Source organism: Leptodactylus fuscus, chromosome 6, assembly GCF_031893055.1.
Source record: "Leptodactylus fuscus isolate aLepFus1 chromosome 6, aLepFus1.hap2, whole genome shotgun sequence".
Taxonomy (NCBI): domain Eukaryota; kingdom Metazoa; phylum Chordata; class Amphibia; order Anura; family Leptodactylidae; genus Leptodactylus; species Leptodactylus fuscus.
This window is the reverse complement of record NC_134270.1, coordinates 52386836-52404889: the sequence shown is the minus strand read 5'-3', so window position 1 is coordinate 52404889 and position 18054 is coordinate 52386836. Positions and strand designations below refer to the sequence as shown.

Below are 18054 nucleotides of genomic sequence, written 5' to 3'. Positions count from 1 at the left end.
ATCTGCTCCTCATACCTTTTTTTTTTTTTTTTTTTAAGCTGGCTTCAAGCAGTTTTCAGAATAGTCTGGAATGTATTATATTTTATACCGCAACCTTCCTGAAATCCCTGAAATTCTAAAACAAAAAAGAAAGACGTTCTAGTATACCGTATATTAGGAGAGTTGACTTCTTATACCACGGTCCTGTGCTGGGAGATCAATGTAAAGTCCCAGCCACATACAATGCTACATACATGTAAATGAAGACCACTGAATAATGTCAACCATGTTCTGGCAAAAAGTTTCATAGACAGGACTATAAGGTAGAAGGTTTATTTATTTAGGTACATTACGTCATAAAATCTGTTCATGTACAGATGACTGTTTCCTGGGCATGGCCAGGCTGGGATTGTAAATTAATTGGTAAGAATTTTCACACCTACAAAAGGTACATGGAGAAATCTGTTTGACCGTTCCATGTAGATTGGGTTCAGCTGGTCAAAATCACTAATGTATGGTCAACTTTATTGTAAGGGCAAAACCCATCAAGGTCAGACTAACCCCTCCGGAGAACCAGGAATCCTTCCTTGGGCACTAGTTCTGACATAATGATGGCCAGCCAAATGGAGGGACCTATGAAGACCAACATAGACAACCTTGTTTGTGAAACATTTGACCAAATAATCTATTAGTCCCTATTGAAGGTATTAACTTGGAGTTCAATGGCTACAAAAGAAGGGAGAACTGGCATAATTATAGGGATTACAGAACACTCTCACCACCCTAAGGCAGTCACCATATTTAGGCACACTGATACCCAGACATCTGATAGGAGGGTATTACCTTTTTACAATGTGCCATAAAATGGGGGGTATGGGGGAAGACCATCACCACACTAAGGCAGACACCATATTTAGGCACACTGATACCAAGACCAGACATCAAATAGGAGTGTATTACCCTTTTACAGTGTCCCATAAGACAGGGGCTGGGGGGTGGGGGGTAACAGGGCACCCTCACCACACTAAGGTAGTCACCATATTTAGGCACACTGATACTCAGACATCTGATAGGAGGGTATGTCCCATTTACAGTGTCCCATAAGATGGGGGCTGGGGGGGGGGGGGTAACAGGGCACTCTCACCACACTAAGGCAGTCACTATATTTAGGCACAATGATACCCAGACATCTGATAGGAGGGTATTACCCTTTTACATTGTCCCATAAGACTTTGGGGGAAGGGGACAGGCCACCCTCAACACATTAAGGCATTCACCATATTTATGCACACTGATACCCAGTGATCTGATAGGAGGAAATTAAATTTCAGTTGGTTTTCATATAGCCAAGGAGGAATTCTGCGGAGGGTGTCTGTGGCACAAAAAGGGGCATGATCACTGTATGGAAGGCACCAACTGGGGATGGAAAAGGATACGTTTATGTGCACAGGCATGTTGTAAAGAACTTCATGACGGTTTGGGTCCAGGTACAGAATTAAAGTAATTGTAAATAGTACTAAAATGCATGGAGAGGAGGTGTGAAAAGTTGCACAGGGGGCCCAAGCTTAGTGCTTAATAAGGGCCCATGCGTCTTTAGTTCCACTCCTGACATTGACATGTTCTGTATAGACGGTGAAGAACATTTGTCTCTGTTTTGGGCCTAAGGTTCCTATATTCTAATACTCTGATACGGTCACTCGCTAATAAAGTTTTGAAAATCCAACACAACCCCCTGTTTATATGTAATATAAGCTGATATTCTTACTACTACTGTCTTCAGATTGCTCATCTTAGAGAGAACACTGGTAGGGAGTCTTGTTAATTGATCTAGTTATAGACTATTTAAAGCCGTTTATGTAATTGAGAGTATTACGCCCTTAGAAGGAGCTGTTTTTTAATATGGTCTAAAAAACCTTAAGTAATTATCTACAGGGGTTGAATTTCACACCAGAAGCAATTAGACATTAAATCTGGCACCAAATAATTTATACCCTGAGATTAGAAGGCAAAAGGTAAAGTAGATTGAAGTAAAACAATGTAGTATGCCTCAATAGCATCATAAGACAGAATATACAATGTAATTTCTCATGTAAAACATGGTAATGCAGTGGCGGGCTCAACATTGGTGCAACCTGTACAGCTGCAGAGGGGCCCAGTAGGTAAGGGGGCCCACTGTTATTCTAAATCAGCTGCTGCTATTCTTCTAGATTGCATATAAACCCTTAAGGTATTGAATTTTTTGTTTACATTACCACTGCATTGTTAGAAAAACATAAGGGTGATGATCTAGGATAAGATGTGGAACAAAAAGGGCCCTCTTCCTGCACAGGGCCCCCCAACTTAGAATTGGATGTGGTCCAAATTATTCCCAATACAGTCTACAATATTAGGATGATGACTAATAATGACCAATGGATTATATATAGGGATTAAAAACAATCAATTTTTATACAATACATCAAGGGGTCAATTTACTGCTATTTTTGGTGAAAATTCCCTTTGACTATATTTCTTAACCAAGACTTTCTCTGTTTCTATAAATTTATGGGATCATTGTCATTGTGTGACTGTTACAATGACAATGTTAGTTTTTTATGACATAAAATATCAGCCAGTCACAAAGTGACCCTTGTATCATGAGTCCTGGGTGTGAATTTGCAGTCTGTCTTAATAATGATTTCTTTGTGGTTTTACTGCACTGTCCTGTTCTCGGTGATGACTCTTGTGTTATTATTTGTTGGTACAAACATAGGTGGCAAGCAAAGCATTTTAATGATTGATGATATTTTCACGGCTACTCAGGGAAACGCTTCATTAAACCACTGCACCAACTTTGGCATTTTATCTCAATTATGAGGAGTTTAGACCACTCAAGAATATTATTGGACCAATAAAAGAAACATAACACTCTACAAAAGTGCGATTTTAAAACAATTACTCTGTCGCTATGAAGATAGCCCAAGAAAACTCCTAAATGGAGTATATAAAGCCATTCTTGTTATATTGAAACCCATTTTCCCCTCAATAAATAAGAGTACCTGTAAATTCAAGACCTTGAGTTGTCCTCTAGCGTGAATGCTTTTAAATAGGTATTCTTGTAAAGTGACGGCATGTTGATAGGATAAGACATCATTTTATGATCGTGGGGGTGCGACCTCTTGGATCTCCACCAATTTTGACAATGAGACCTGTTCACAATGCCACTCTGCAGTCCAGGGGACCAGGGTGTCACAGTATGAGGTTCTCAGTTCTAGAAGTCCTAGAGATTCTGGAGGTCAGACCCCCATGATCACTAAGTAATGACTAAGTAAGTACTTAAAGAATATTCCCTTAATATGTTCTTCACCCTTTATGGACTTATCTTGGATCCTTACAAGGTTAAGGTATGCTTAGTGATAAATAATTATGTCAGCCATTCTAGTATCTATACCCCTTATCAGTCAGATTCAGAGGTGTAGTTATAGGGGGTACAGAGGTAGAAGTCGCTACCAGGTCCTGGTTCCTCTGCCACATAGAATATATATCCTTTCTGAATGGCACATGGTAGGTAGGAGCCCCATAACAGAATTGTCTTGGGGCTCAGGAGCTTCATGTTATGCTTCTATTTAGAGTTCCACCAGCCCTACAGTATCTACATGTACATTGTTTTGCAGATTTAGATCCCATTAAGATGTGTACAAGATGTGTACCTATGTTTCTATAATAACCCTTCTGGCTGCCTATACATTAGAAGCACAATCTCCAGGCAACGTGTAGTTCCTATCGATAAAGTCCATGTCTTAACCATATTCTTCTGTTGATCAAATAGGAAACCCTTCATTCTTGAGTTAAGTGGATGTCCAGCAGCAGATATTGATGTGACAGAAAGTTGTGCCAGATTGTATGTCCCTCATAGACATTAAAGGGTTGTCGGCTTTGGAAATCAATAACTATTGGAAGATTGACAATTTTCATCTGCAAGGAGGGGCCACATGGTGGCTTAGTGGTTAGCACTGTAGCCTTGCAGCGCTGGAGTCCTGGTGTTCAAATCCTGCCAAGGGCAAAAAACCATCTGCAAGGAGATTGTATGTTCTCCCCGTGTTTGCATGGATTTCCATCCCATATTCCAAAGACATACTGATAGGGAAAAATGTCACAATCTACATAAAAAAAAAATTAAAAAAAAATTCATCTGCAAGGACCACCAATAATTTGACAAAATCTGTTGAAATGAATGTACTACAAATTACCATTATTGATATTGGTTGTGCCTGGTCCTCCAGAGAGAAAGAAGCTCCTTTTATCCTCTTTATACTGTAGACATGACTTATTTAGGATGACCCTATAAAGTGGAACTTCCCTATAGTAATTCAGACTACCCTGATGCTAGATTCACACTAGCGTTCAGCTTTCCGTTCTTCGGGTCTGCTTGGGAACCCAAAGAATGGAAACCTAATCCACTTGAAAAGTGGTTACCCGTGGAAAATCATGGACCCCATAGACTATAATAGAGTCCACTGGGTTTCCACTCGAAAAAGGCAGAAAAATGCACAGAGAAAAGTTCTGCTTGCCGGATTTTTCTCTCCACATTTTATGATCAGATATGAGGATGGAAACCCCAAACATAGTTCCAATGCTAGTGTGAACCTAGCCTTACAGTGTATTTATATAACACATTTTCACAATGTAGATACATGTGATAAAAGAGAGGACAACTACTAGATTCTTTCCTTAACCATGTGATTGGGATTACTTCAAGTTTTGGCTAATATTCTTAATGGAAAGTCATTTGAGAAGAGTCCTAGAATGGAACTTTAGTGGAGAACTCTTGATACATTCTCTGGGTAACCGGCCAACCATAGCCACTAACATCTATAAAAGCAAGCCAAATGTGAACACAGCCCAACTCACATATATATAGACAAAGATCTCCAATCGTTCCTGGAAACACTCTTGTGCACAAATCATAATCCGCTTGGCTTGGGACAACGTTGTAAGGAAAAAAGAAGAAAAAACGGCTCCAGCAATCAAGGAGGAATCCAATAAAAATGAAAACTTAACTTTTAATGTTGATACGTGAAAAAACAAGGTTATATACAAATAACCATGATCAAAAAACAGTCCATGGGTTAGACTGACGCGTTTCAGAACCTTTACATTCCTTAGTTATAGGTCAGTCTATCCCATGGACTGTTTATTGATCATAGTTGATTGCATATTACCTTGTTTTTTCATGATCAACATTAAAATTAAAGTTTTAATTTTTATTGGATTCCTCCTTGATTGCTGCACACGATTTTTACTAATATCTATGGTGAGTCTCAGATGTTTCCTTATACGTGCACTTGTGTAGTCTTATCCTAAATGACCACCAACATGACAACAAAATCTATTTACACTGCAAAACATATAAAAACATCTCAAACGAAATGTCTACCTCCTCCGTCTTATAAATACATGATGGCTTTCTGCTAAATGAGAATGTGCTCTGCTGCTGAGGCTGTCAGGAAGGCCGGGAGCCAAGGAAAAGTGGAGGCCACATTAGTCACTCTTTCTGGTTTAGTCAGCTGAGCATCCAGAAACTCTCAACATTGTCTTCCAAATTTTACCCATATTAGCTTGTGTTAAAAACTTAAAATTATGATGGATTATAATATTTCTAATATGAGGATTAAATTGGTGGAAAATAGACAGAATTAGCTAAATTGGCGATGTCGTGCCCATATTGTTTATTTTTGAAGCATTGTAATATTGCACAGGGTGAGGAGCGGCAATCCTCAGTGGGCTATAAGAGGCGAGTTAAATCGAGCAGCTATGAATTTACATTGGTAGGTTAGAAATGGTAATGATGAATGGTGTTTCAAGCGTGCTCTGACAGTGAAAAATGTGACAAAGATATTTAACAGGATGGAGCTGGGTCCCTGCTGAACTGGGGCTGATCACCTGACTGAAGAAAAGTCTCTAACAACTGAGTCATTGTCAGTTTTATTATACTTTTCACTGTGCTGAAAGCCTTAGTGGACAGATGTTCAGACTTTTCTGTGGGTATTAAACAAAGTCTCGTATTTAAACATTTAAAGCAGCCGTGAAGCATGAAGGAATCCGCTATCCCTCTTAATGATCATTTACTTCTATCCATGTAAGGAATGAAAGATCTTAAAGTCAATGGGACTGGGGTTGCTTGATATTTACACAGACCCTATTAGGGCCTCTTAATAGATCTGAATAATAGAATCTGTCCTTACATTATATGGTCATCCCATTAATAGCAAGAGGATCCGTGTAATGCCTTATTTCTCCATTGGTGGCACTGGACCGGGAAGCTTGCTGCCAGGTTTCTCCAAAGATCACAGTTTAACTTATAGTGGGTGGTCGCAATGGCAGAACAACCTATGGTCTGGTTAGTGTCCATGGTCTTTTCTAACAAAAAAGGAATTTTAAAAAGCAGATCCCATTAATACAATAAATGCAAATAGAAAATTGTTATATGTCGTAGTCAAATGTCTGCATGTATGTTTGCACTATGTTCTCTTAACTCGCTATTTCCCTAATAAAATACTCTTTTATTCTCTATGTGCTTTCTTTATCTTAATAGTAGGGTACTGACCAGTGCCACACCTCCCATGAGGGCTAACAATGCAGGCTCCTCATCTTAAAGGGGCTTTTGGAAATGTCTGTACTTACGATAGGTCAATATCAGAATGGTTCACCGCCTATCAGATTCTGCAGCTGCTGGTGCTGAAACATATACAGTGAATAGAGCTGGAAGCAGACTGCCCTGTTCTCCATCATACGGCTCAGAGGAGTCACTAAAGCTCAACTCCAATGCAAATCAATACGATCTGATCTGCAATAACCCGGCATGGCCACTACTGAGAGAATAGAGTCATTTGCTTTTGGCTTGATTTGCTGTGTTTCACCACCAGCTTCAGGAACCACTGATCATGGGTGTGCTAAGTGTTTGACCTCCACTAAACTGATATTAAAAACCTAACCAAAGGATAGCTCAATATTAGAGATGAGCAAGTAGTACTCGATCGAGTAGGTATTCAATCAAATACTACGGTATTCAAAATACTCGTACTCGATCGAGTACCACTCGCTGTTCGAATGTAAAAGTTCGATGCAGAACCAGCATTGATTGGCCGAATGCTATACAGTCGGCCAATCAACGCTTGTTCTTCTCCTACCTTTAGAAGTCTTCTCTGTGCAGCGTCCCCGCGGCGTCTTCCGGCTCTAAATTCACTCTGCCAGGCATCGGGCCTGGGCAGAGCCGACTGCGCATGTCCGCTTATAGTGCGGGCATGCGCAGTCGGCTCTGCCCAGGCCCGATGCCTGGCAGAGTGAATTCAGAGCTGGAAGACGCCGCGGGACGCTGCAAGGAGAAGACTGCACGGAGGATCCAGCCCGACCCTCACTCGTGGACTTGGTAAGTATAATTTTATCGAACGTTGCCTACGCCTGAAACGAGCATTTTCCCCCCCATAGACTATAATAGGGTTCGATATTCGATTCGAGTAGTTGAATATTGAGGGGCTACTCGAAACGAATATCGAACCTCGAACATTTTACTGTTCACTCATCTCTAACCAATATCTTTAGCTTGGAAAACCTCTTTAAAGGGCTTGTCGAGCTGGAAAAATTGGGCACAAAATGGTTAAAAAATAAAAGAAGCTGTATTCATCCCACTGATCTCCCACCAGCCCTGTTCTGATGCTTGTTGGGTCCCTTGCCAGGGTCTACTTCCTAGTCCATTTCGACACACAGGACGCCCCACTTAGCCCATCACTGGTCGAAGCGGTAATGTTTCCATTCATTGTAGTTGAGGGCACGTCTCAGAAGACTACAATAGTATGTTGTGTGGCTTTGGCTTTTTATCGGTGCCTCCTATATATAGATCGCTCTAATGCTATTTGGACAAATAGCTGTAAAACGAAAAAAAAATGAAATTGCAAAGAAAATGGTCGGGTAGGGCAGCACGCTTCATCCCGTAGCTGCTTATTGTCGGAATAAGATTGTTTGGTTCTTCCTGAGGTGTCGTCTTATGGAGGAGATACTGTACTCCTCATCTCCTGATCATCTTGTAGAAAGAAGAAGTCTTTCTTCCCTGTAGCCTCTTGACTTTATTGCTGTTGCCAGACACCATATTTTGACTTTTTGAAGGTATTTCATGCCTATTTGACATAATTTGTTTCATTTCTATTGCACACATCTTCTCAAACTGTAGAAAATGTCCACATTTCTTTGCTCGTTTTCTGGTACGACACTGCTATGAGACACAGATAAGTGGCATACCGTGTCACGGCTTAAGGGAGAATGTTTAAGAATTTCAAGTATTTTATGAACAGCTCAGCGAGTTAGATTTCCAGAGCCCGGTCACAGTGATTTACTGAATGGAGCAAATGTGCTCGGAGACAAAAAAAAGAAAAAAAAAGGAAATTCACATTAATATGACAATTATGTATTTTGCTAGGATAAGCTAAATGATTTTGTTTCCCTGAGTGTTTAAAGGGGAATTAACCCTAACATAAACATATTTAAAGGGATTTTCTAAGGTACCATTATTGACATTCTATCTTTAAGACAGACCATCAATGCTAGATTGGTAAGTATCTGACTCGCAGCATCCCCGTCGATAAACTCTTTTCAGTGACAGTCAAGTGACTAGAACAAAATTGGAATACAAAATATAATGCGTTCCGGTGTATGGACAATGCGAACCTAATCTAAGGATAGGCCTTCATAGAAAAACCTCTATAAGTCAATTTACAATCTATACAGGGCCGGAACTACTGCTCAAGCAGCCGTTTCCACTGATATGGGGCCTGCAACCCTAGAAGCTGCTTGTTTTTGTTTTAATAGTCCGTTACCTGCAGGCCGCTATTTACATATTGATCCCCGATCCACCCAATAACAAGGTAGATGGGACCAACCAGGGCTTGGCCCACTCTTTCCAAGGGGCCCACCCTATGCTACATGGTTCTTTGCATTACTTGCAGCCATTTTAAGTGTGTAAGGTAATATCCCAATGAAATTATCATTTGTGGTGTTTGCTGTTGCAAGGCACACAATGACCAGCCATATATAAAAATGATACTCTGTCACAAGATGTTTATCCTATATATGTCTCTTTATAACCACCAAGTGGTTGTGTTGTGTTTTCACCCTGATTATAGTCTTTCTATCATGTTTTAATAATGTATTGAATTGCGTAGTGGGAAATAGGGTTACATAACCAAATTTGCAGGAAGGTAAAGGTGGACACATCTATATATACTACAGCATTGTTAACTATACTAGTCTTTAGGAAACACAGATAAAAGTGCAACCGGTGGATCTTTATTGGTGAGGAAACTATTACTGTACTTTAGGTATGCCTTAAAGGGATTTTCCAACAAACATAACCAGATTTAAGTTTGTTAAACATTTTTGCAAATAAATAATTTTCAAGTTTTAATCATTTTCTCTATCTATCTTAGTGGAGACAATTATAGATGAGTGAACAGTAAAATGTTCGAGGTTCGATATTTGTTTCGAGTAGCCCCTCAATATTCGACTACTCGAATCGAATATTGAACCCTATTATAGTCTATGGGGGGAAAATGCTCGTTTCAGGGGTAGGCAACATTCGATCAAATTATACTTACCAAGTCCACGAGTGAGGGTCGGGCTGGATCCTCCGAGAAGTCTTCTCCGTGCAGTGTCCCCGCAGCATCTTCCAGCTCTGAATTCACTCTGCCAGGCATCGGGCCTGGGCAGAGCCGACTGCGCATGCCCACACTACAAGCAGACATGTGCAGTCGGCTCTGCCCAGGCCCGATGCCTGGCAGAGTGAATGAAGAGCCAGAAGACGCCGCGAGGAAGCTGCATGGAGAAGACTTCTAAAGGTAGGAGAAGAACCAGTGTTGATTGGCTGACTGTATAGACTGTATAGCATTCGGCCAATCAATGCTGGTTCTGCATCAAACTTTTACATTCGAATAGTGAGTGGTACTCATTCGAGTACGAGTATTTCGAATACCGTAGTATTCGATCGAATACCTACTCGATCGAGTACTACTCGCTCATTTCTAGAGACAATCTATTCTCTTGATCAGTTGCCAATAGCTGTGACCATGAATGTAGGAACGGTCTATGGTCTGGCACTTGTCAGGGACCCAGCCAGGCTTTCATTATTGTGGACAGGTCAGCATCTGGCACTATACCTGCCTGACAATGGTTTTATCCATTGACAACCTATCAAGTTAAAAAACGGTCATCGCGAACATGGTTAGAAAAATCTTTAAAACTGCAAAATTTGGAATTGCTTGTATTTGCAGAATGTTTACATTTTAAATGTCTACAGATTTAAATCCGGTTATGTTAGTTGGAAATTCCCTTTAAGACTCTCAGGGCACGCTGCAAGTTGTAGTTTCCCCACCACTGGTTGGAGACCACTGCTGTGACTTAACTGACTATGGAATAAAATGGCTGTATATGTAGAAATGGCTGGTGCTAGAGGGTAAATACATTTGTAGCAAGGTCCTGCTTCAGCAGTATTTAACAGTATTGACAGCTCTCATGTAGCAGACAGGATTTTAACAGCTCTCTCATGAATTTGATTGTATCACTAAAAAATGTTAACGCATCAAGTTCTTTCTTTTACAATTAAGAGTAATGGGCCACGCTGACCTTACTGATGCTTCTCGGCAGCAACAGATAAATTATTAAATGTATAGGGACACTGAGCTCTTATAAATAATTTCTGCTTTTTTTAATTCCAGATAAGAGATACAACACTAGGAGCACAAAGTTGGCGTTCAGGGTTTAGGGGTGGACTGGATGAGCATCAATAGCAATTCTAGTTATTATTGATATTGACTCCTTGGCGCAGTAAACATTTTTTAAGTTACGGGGTAGAAATGCTTTAAAAATAGATTTTTGCTGAATACTGTTACTATATATGTTTCACCCGTGGAGTGAGGACTTGGACGGTGATTTATTTTAATGTGATTTATTACATTTAATGAGTAGCTACGTTTTTATTTTAAAACCTTTAAAACCTTTCCATGGTATAATACACAGGATATGTATTATTATGGCAGCTGCAATGAATGGGAAGTAACGGTGAATAAACTGAGACACCAGAAGGAGATGGGGTACCCCATAGAGACCAGAGTGAAGCAAGGGGAGTGCATACAGAAACTTAATCCACCATTAGAGTTAGGACACACGGCGGAAACCTTTTCCGCTGTGTGGCTTTTTCGCGCAGCTAGCCACAACGGGATGCCAAAGCAGAGTGTCGGCATCATGTCACGGCATCCCGCTCCTGATTAGACTCGGATGAATGGGCATAGACAAGAGGGTGTCCCAAATCGCAGACGCTCAGAATCTGCGTGTAACTAGGGCTTGTTGCGTTTTTTTTTTCCGCTAGCTGAACAAAATCGCTAGAGGAAAAAACTGCAAGTGGCTCCCATTGAAATGAATGTGGGAGGGATTTTTGCAGGTGGATTTTGATGCAGATTCCGCGTCAAAATTTTCCTGCAAAATACTCTGTGTAAACATACCCGTATAGTGTAGCCATTCTGCCATACATGGGTCTTCAGTTTGGTGACTCTGCTGATCCTGTCCAAAGCTACACAGTAGGATTGAGATAATCTTGAGATTTCAGGATCGATTTTAAAATCCGATTTCCGATCACTTTCCAGCCGATCCCAATCGTGAAATTTGCTCGATCGTCGATCAGGATCCGACCTTTCCTGATCCTGATCGCTCAACCTTGCTACTGATATATACATGAATAGGGTTGAGCCGATCTTGAGATAACCTCCAACCTCGATACTGCTGGAAAGAATTGGGATCGGAATTCTGATCGCGATCGTGAAATTTACTCAATAGCTGATTGGAATCCGATCTTTTCCAATCCCGATCACTCAACCCTACTACACAGCAAAGTTTAAAGTTAGCTGCAGGATATCAGAAATTGTCATTGCGTACTCTAGTGTCTAGTCTGGAATATTTTATGTTTTCTTCATATGAATAGGCACAAAAAGTAACCCCTCATCAAAAAAAGTTTAAAGTTTGTCTATAAAATTCTGGTTTCTATATTTTTTCTTTTTTGGCTGATACATTTTTTATGTGCAGGTTTTTCCAGCGTTTATTATTGCACTTCCCTGAGTGATGCCCCACCAAAGCATATGTTCCCTTCTCCACTTATCCTTTTCTTTCTCCTTCTCTGTACGCAGGCTTCCATATCTGTTTTCAGCCCTCACACAACTGTATGTAGAGGGAGGGTAGAGGATTTGACTGCTGCCCCTATTTAATTGATTTATTGTCTTACTCTGTGCAATAATAGACTCTTATCTTGAAAGATATAGCAGTGTCAAAAGTGCTCCTTCACTCATAGTGTAGCAGAGCTTAGCTACTGTTGTTATCTCGCAGTCTTTTCTAGCAACCTCCTCCTCTCCCCTTTCCTTTCCATAGACTTCTATAGAAAACGTAACTCAGCCTGATAAGTGGAGATATATTACCAAGTTCATCTGCACTATTCTTTTCTGAAAGGCTGTTTTATAATTGAAGGTACATTTTAAAGGGGTCGGCCTCTTTTCAAAATTCTTAAGATAGGACATCAATTTTAGATTGTCAGGGCTCTAACTGCTGAAGTCTGGGCAGATCCACTGTTTCCCCATGCTGAGTCAACCTGCAGTGCTCACTTACTGTACTTTTATTACTGGGGGTTGTGAGTACTTTAGTAATTGTCCCATGCAAACCTATAGGACAACTGATACAGCATGCACACCACTGCTATTAAAGTTACAGTGAGTGAACACTTCATCTTTGCACTGGCATGGGGAAACAGCTGATGTGCGGTGGTCCTGGCAGTCAGACCCTGCCAATCCAAGGCCCAGTTTGTAAGCTGATTAACCCTTTTAACCAATTTAGGCCTGGTTCACATCTGCGTTCCATATTCCATTCGAGGAGTCCATATGGGGACCCCTGAACAGAATACTGAATGCATTGACAAGCGGTGAGTTTATGAAACCACACGGACCCCATAGACTTTAATGGGGTCCATGTGTTTTCCGCACGGTGTCTGCACAGAACATACAGAGAGAAAAATAGTTCATGATTCGTGTGGACACCGCATGGAAAACACATGGACACCATTATAGTCACCGCTTGTCTATGCGTTCCGTATTCTGTTCGGGGGGTCCCCATGCAGACTCCCTGAATGGAATACTGAACGCAGATGTGAACCGGGCTTCACATGCACTAGAAAACTATTTGCTACGATGGGTAATATCCTCCAATTGTAAACATTTCCATTGCCAGATTAAGGTCAGTGTCCCTTTTAATGCTAAATGTGAGGTCCTAGTTAAGCTGTACTAACATGACAATTGGCATTTTCGAGGTAAAAGATCCTGTCTATATATAGTCTTAAGTCCCTTATTACTAAAAAAAGCTTTATCTGCCAGTGCTCACAGACATCAGTCTGACCCGAAATACATAGTGAAGTTTGGATGTTTTAACTTTGATCCGGATACACTGACGTCTTCGTGGCCTGTGGAGCGCTGACTTTTGGTCCGTTCATCTACAGCATTGTTCCCCAATTCCTTGTCCTATTTTTTAAATACATTTCTCTGAAACCCCTGTGGATTTAGCACTGCCTGTGATATGGCGAGGCACAAATGATGAAGTTCAATTGCAGGTTTTGTAATCAGCTTGCCATCTTGACACAGACCGTGTCACCGGCATCACTACATGCTCAAGAGTGACAGCTGATTGCTTGGAACATCAAGTGCATTTCACAAACAATCAGACTTAGAGTCACTGTCTCATCCCATTGCTATGTTACACTTCAGCCCGGCGTGGGGAATGCCATGGGCCATGTCTAGTTAATTATCATTATATATTTATTAATTCGCCATCTGACAATCAGACACCTTTTACTAGCAGATAGCAGATAAGTACAAGTGACTGATACGATACAAGTCTTCATTCTGGAAGGAGTCATGTTTTTTTTTCTAGTAGCTCATGTACCGGCATGTTAGCACTTGCCATAATGGAGGTTCTGAAGCCTCTCCATAGAGGTGGTGTCTTAAAGGGCATTTCTATCTTATTAAAATGTAAATATGTAAAAATGTAAATATAATCCTTCATTCATTGTCATATCATGTTTGTACAAATTCTATTTAATCCTATAAATCTACTCTCCTAGATTTTATGGTAGTCTCCTGCAATACAAAAGATCTCATGGTTTACTAGTAGAGTGTAATGACTGTGTCCAGGCACTGCAGTGCACACTGGATATCCGTCTCCTGGATTATAGACTATATATGTGTGTCTTGTAGAAACTGGAGTCAATTAGACTATATCATTTACAAGATGTCCAAAGATTGATCCTGATCACTGAGGATCTCACTGCTGGGACCCCAACAATCACTAGAAGATGGTTCCCAAGTCACAAAGGTTCCTTGTTGATCAGCGGGGAGTCCGAGCAATCAGACATTTATCACCATACTAAAGACAGATGATAAATGTTGGTCTAGAAACATCTCCTTTAATTCTGTTTAAAGAGAAACCAAGCAGATTGTGTTTATCATGCTGGGTCTAGAGATTATAGTGAGTAGTTTGCTGGCACTGATATAGAGGAGGAGTGCTTTGCTGAAACTGTTTATAGGTGTAGACTGTTGGTGCTATTAATAAGATAAAATAAGATAATCCTTTAATAGTCCCACCATGGGGAAATTCAGTGTTACAGCAGCATAGATAATACTGTAATATCATTCAAGAAAGAACACATACAAGCTCAAAGCAGATAGAAAAGATACTAGGAGTCATAGCAACTAAGAAGAAAAAGAAAGACTCAGGATCATTTAGTTCTCTGTGCGGAGTGATCTTCACTTAGCCTGAAGTTGATTACATAGCCTGACTGCGGTTGGGAGGAAGGATCTCCAATAGCGCTCCTTCTCACACTTGGGATGAAGCAGTCAGTAACTGACAGTACTGCCCAGTGCTGTCACGGTCTCATACATGGGATGGGAGTTGTTCTCCTGCATGGAGATCACCACCAGTATTGCCCAGTGCTGTCACGGTCTCCTACATGGGATGGGAGTTGTTCTCCTGCATGGAGATCACCAGTATCCTTCTGTCACCCCCCACTTGTACTGGGTCCAGGGGGGTCCCCAAGACAGAGCTGGTCATTCTAATGGTATTGTTACTAGAAACACTTTGGATATCAAAATGGTGTATGGGCTATACCTACATTACATGCCATGCCTTCTCCTTGTCAACTGTACCAAAACAACCTGGAGGTTTCTGGAAAAAGGAGAAATCTCCTGGACTCTTGGAAACATGAGGATTCTTCGAGTAAGAAGTGTCCCATGAATATTTTATGTCCCTGGTGCTAGGATGCTGCTGTGGGTCCAGAGCCCAAACTCACATTTTGCTTGTGATGTGTTGTGCTATAAACAGTATGTGAGCCCTAAGAGGGATATGGTTGGTGGAAAGCCTCCCATATGGATGTCCTGAAATGTTCCTGAATTCCAGAGTCTTGAAGGCCTCAGGTCTATCTAGATACACAGTGATGCATCCACTACTTAGTGGACGCTTTAAATGGTGATGTATTGATCTTGCTCAGAATCAGTTAACAAAAGGAATACTTACCCTAATATTTTCGCATCACTCATGTCCAGAAACTTTGGTCCCCCGTCCCATAGAAATTGACATATTGGTCGCAGCCGTGAACTACCTTATTCTATGAACACCTAAGCAGGCATTTACGGTATGTCAAAATGGAATGAAGAAGTACATATGAGTTTGGTAGAGGTGGGTGATCAGTGGGGTACCTGCTCCTTTTTAATGCCATTCTGAGCCATATACAATTTTTTTCTCCCCAAGAAAATCAAGGTACATTTGCTGTTCAGAAGTCTGAGAAAGCTGGGAGGTCATGCTCTGTAGTGGCAGCCATATTAACCGCCTCCCCTAGTTGTTATAGAAAATTTTATTGCTAAGAAATCGAGAAATAGACTTTTTAGCACTCTGGAAGAAAAAGAATATGACTCAAGTAGTTGTATTTTCTAGTGATTTTAGTGGGGAGAAGTGTTCCTTAAAGGAGTTTTGCAATCAAACAAGCCATTGACATTACATTCAGTGTGTTATTTGCTTTATGTAGTGTTTCTGAGCTCCTCATGTCACAGACCAAGCAAATACAGCGAGATCGATTGCGTTTTCTTCCCTCCCAACTTGACTTCTTCAGTGTTTGCTGTTGAGGTTTAGCTAATGAAAAATAAGTACACCATTGACCAGTTCCAGAACTTTCTTGATTAGTTTTGGTAAATACTTTATGCTAAAACATTACAGACGCTATTATGGTTGTCTATTTATGCTGTGTCAACACTTGGCTTTAAGACAGTGATACTCCGAGTCATTTCTCAGTAACCAGACAAGCGTGCAGATGTCTGGCAATGACCTAGCCGTATTATCATCATAACACATCTTGGTACCATAAACAGTGCTAGGTTCCTTATGACTTATTTCAAGCCCTGTTGGCTGCAAAGTTTCTTGAAAAGTTTTCTTTGTGCCCTATGCTGCAAGCCATTGACTTACAGTAATGTGTAGAAGTAAAATGCTGATTCGACACATCTTATCGCAAGATATAATAACCCCAAATACTGGAAACTTATAGAGGTCGTCTCATGAAATTAACTCCTTTCTTTCTGTCCTATTCAGGGGTGCCATTCAGGACATAGAGCCACTATCAAAGAGTTGTCATGCCATTGTGGACTTGGCAATGTCAAGGTTTACGTGGTCTCATATTCAAGAACAAATTTAGGAATATTTAGTAAAGATTTAGTAAAGCTAACACAAAGCTATTCAATTTAAATTTTGTTGAACAAAAAACATTCACAATCAGGGTTGTAGTTATCATGGACATTGGTAAGTTATCTATGATGACACAAGTGCTCCAATTTAGGTTAGATTCAGGTCTCTCCTTTAAGATAAGATAATCAAGATAAGATAATTCTTAAATAGTCCCACCATGGGGAAATTTAGTGTGTTACAGCAGCATGGATAATACAGTAGTATATTATAAGAAAGAACACATACAAGCTCATAGCAGATAGAAAAGATACTAAGAGTCATAGCAACTAAGAAAAAAAAGAAGACTTCAGGATCATTTAGTTCTCTGTGCGGAGTGATCTTCGCTTAGCCTGATGTTGATTATACAGCCTGACCGCAGTTGGCAGGAAGGACCTCCGATGCTGCTCCTTCTCACACTTGGGGTGAAGAAGTCGTTCATTGACAGTACTGCCCAGTGCTGTCACGGCCTCATACATGGGATGGGAGTTGTTCTCCAGCATGGAGATCACCAAGGACAGTATCCTTCTGTCACCCACCACCTGTACTGTGTCCAGGGCGCTCCCCAGGACAGAGCTGGCCCTTCTAATCAGTCTGTCTAGCATATTTCTGTCCCTGGCTGGTATGCTACTCCCCCCAGCAGGTCACTCCGAAGAAGATGTCTACTGCTACCACAGAGTTGAAAAAGGCCTTACGAAGTGCCCCCTGGACTCCAAAGGCCCTCAGCCTCCTGAGCAGGTAGGGCCTGCTGTGACACTTTCTGTGCAGCACATCCAAGTGATCAGCCCAGAGATTGTCCGCCATATCACACCAAGTAGATTTTGGGTCCAACTGTCTTTCTGGTTTCATCACAATCACGTTTTTCAAATTTTTAAATAAGGGGTTAAAAATCCCTCTAACCCTGTAAAATGCTTTATATTTGAAAATAAACATGGATCATATATTTGTGGCTTTAAGCTTTTCCCCTCTCCTCTCATGCTCCTTTATTGCGGATCTCTGGCTTAGGGGCTTGTATTAAGCGAGGAACTAATGATGCCAGATTGGTGTGTAGATCACGTGATGTTTCCCCCAATGCACTAATCGTCAGCATTGACGTCATGCACTTTAGCTGACTCAAGGCATAATTTGTTTCAGAGAATGAAAGGTACATACAATGCTGTGTGATACACTACTAGAACTGGGCCATGTATGTGATTTCAGTGCTGACAATACATATATTAGATGAGTAGATGCTTGATGTATGGCACATGATTTGAC

General features: G+C 40.8%; 1 protein-coding gene across 4 annotated transcripts in view; it reads left to right on the top strand.

Moving 5' to 3' along the window:
* CAMTA1 (calmodulin binding transcription activator 1) overlaps window positions 1–18054 on the top strand; it is a 1244145-nt gene that overhangs the window by 196341 nt on the left and 1029750 nt on the right. The gene's annotated exons all lie outside the window — the stretch shown is intronic.